We start from the raw sequence: 2,773 nt of genomic DNA, 5'->3' as shown, positions 1-2,773 counted from the left end.
TTTTGGGAGGATAGTCAGGGGGCTTTTAGGATTTTCTTTGTCCTTTTTTTCCTGGAGGTTTGATGACGACATTCCTAGGTGTGCTTTTCTTTATGTTCATTCTCCTTGAAGTTTGTAGCACTTCTTGAATCTGTAGCATGCTGTTTCTAATCAGTTTTTGGAAATTCTCAGCCGTTATCTCTTAAAATATTGCTCAATCTCACTCTTCTATTCTTCTGAGACTATAATTATACATATATTAGACTTTTTCACTGTGTCCTAAATATGCTTCCCCACCCCCCCCAACCCAGGTATTTTCTGTCTTTTTTTTTTTTTATCTGGGTATTTCAGTCTAGATATTTTCTACCAACCAATCTTCCAGGTCACTAATGCTTTCTTGACCCATTTCTAAACTGATATTAAATTTATCTGTTGAATTTTAAATTTTGAATATTATACTGATAGTTTTAGAATTTCCACTTGACTCAAAAAAAACACACACAAATTTAAGTTCTCTAGTGAGATGCTCTATCTTGTCATATGTTTTCTTGAATATCTGGATCGCCTGTGAGTTTGGTTTTATTCTATTTTCTCCTTGACTCTATCTTTTCTTATGCCTGGCATTTTTTTTTTTTTTACTGAATGCTAGAAATTTCATATGAAAATTTGTAGAGGCTCTCAATGATGCTACCTTTTGGCAGGCAGTAAGAATACAAGCAGAATGTGTTGATCCAATCAGGGAATAAATTGATTTGAGGCTCAGTTTCAACCTTATAAAAAATAAATCCTATTTACCCTTATTTCTAGGTTGTATTACCATGAATTCCAACTGTAAGGTTAAAAAACAGGGCTCTCTACCTTGATGGACTCTGAGCTTCAATTTTTATTTCCCAATACTGTGTGACTGTCATTAGCTCTGTTTTGTTTCTTAGCAGCCACTTTTTGTTCTGCCTCTCTAACTCTTGACCTGCTCTGCTTACTAATTGGCAAATATGCAGAGGCAAAACCCAACTCATTCTATTTGAATCATTTCTTTGAATTTTCTTTTTCTACAGAATCTTGGCTTCTCATGTCCTGGTTGCTTTGGTGGCCCAGAATACAAATTTTTGTTTCTCCAGTGATTCTGCCAAAAGCTGTGCTCACCTTTTCTCCTTTTTAGCATCTGCTTTCTGCTCAGCTTCTCAATCTCTCCACCTATATTATCCATTATGCTTATGAATCAGCAAGTGCCCCAATGGATACTGTAGATTGTCAGACTTATCTCAGTGGATTTTCTTCCAGAGTTGTTGACCCTTCAAGCCTTGTTTGTCTTGTAGCTCTTCAGTCCTCAGACTTTTGGGGGGGTAGGGGTGGGGGATAGGATTTTATTTGGCTCTTCTAGTTGTTCTCATAGGAGAACTTTCTGCTGCCACCTAGTCTGTCATAGATGGAAGTAGAAACCAGTCATTTTAAATGCAGATCCTGGCCAAAGTTTCAAAGTTAAGTCTTCAACTCAGAGTGATTACAAAAACTGATTGAAAACAAAATCTCATTATATCTTCTTATTTTTTCAATAATGTACTGTCATTGTCAATAATATACTAGAAGAGCTGTGATAGACAGTGGAGTACAAAATAATAACCTTTGAGGTAGATATTGCTATCATGTCTATTTTTGCATATGAAGACTTTTACCTATGTGTATTTTACATATGAGGAAAAGGGAGTCCAACTCAGTTACCAAAGTCATATGGCTGGTAAGCAGCAGGGCTGGGACTTGAATCTATGTGAATCCTCTTGAGGTCACTTTCTTAGCAGAAAAGTAGACCTTCAAACAACTTCTTATTGTTGAGAAGGCAATATGGCAAACTTTCTCTTCTCCACTTCCCCAAAGCTATAATCAGCAGTGAGAAATATGCAAACGGACCTTCATATCATACTCAACTTCAGGAACTCATAGAATCCTTCTTTTCCATTCATATCCCCTGCAGGGCTTGCACAGAGCTGGACATTTGTAGACTTACAATAAAAAGTGTTGATCTCTAGATCAGAGCTGTGGTCTGAAGTTATATTTTACCACTTGCTCCTGCTGCTTTTCTTGTGTTATTGCAGGTATTCAATTGCACATATGGCATTTGTGAAAATGAAATTCAGGGCTGCTAAGTACAGTTGTGCAAGCCAAGGAGGCAGGTTGAGGTAAAATCTAACCCATACTCTGCTTATCAAGCTGTGATTCCTTGGGCAAGATGCCTTTTTCTTATTCAGGTTCTGAGTAAATAAAAGTCTTTCCCTAATTCATCTCATAGGAGTAGTCACCCATCTTCTTTAGTCAAAACAGTTGGACAGTGAGAGAGTCTGAACCTGTCTTCTGTCATGTACCTCTGTTTACTTGGTGAATCATGCAGTGATGGAAATATTGATCTTAGAGTAAGGGGAAGGAAATTAGGACAGAAAAACACTGGGCATATCTGTTCTTCGGAAAGAAATGAATTGGATTGGTTTTCCGTTCGTAAATGCTTCTTTTGGTGTCAGATCAAATCTTTTTATGTAGTAGATTCCCAGAGAAGAAACTCCAGGTGAAAGTGGCTCCCCAGGGCCTTTTCTGATATTCTACAACCTCATTTTTATTTCCTCTGTTGATTTACAGCCTGAAATGTCCCAGTGTTTCTATCTGTAAAAAAATGGCATAGATGTACCAAGGTCAGGGAACTCCAAAGACTTTAGAACAACTTCTGTGTTTATCCTACTGGTAGTTATATCATTTTAGACAAATGGACACAGGGCAGCTGAATGCTAATGTTTCCACACCCAATAAA

The sequence above is a fragment of the Tamandua tetradactyla genome, chromosome 5 (assembly GCF_023851605.1).
Source record: "Tamandua tetradactyla isolate mTamTet1 chromosome 5, mTamTet1.pri, whole genome shotgun sequence".
In the NCBI taxonomy this organism is placed as follows: Eukaryota; Metazoa; Chordata; class Mammalia; order Pilosa; family Myrmecophagidae; genus Tamandua; species Tamandua tetradactyla.
This window is presented reverse-complemented; position numbering follows the sequence as displayed.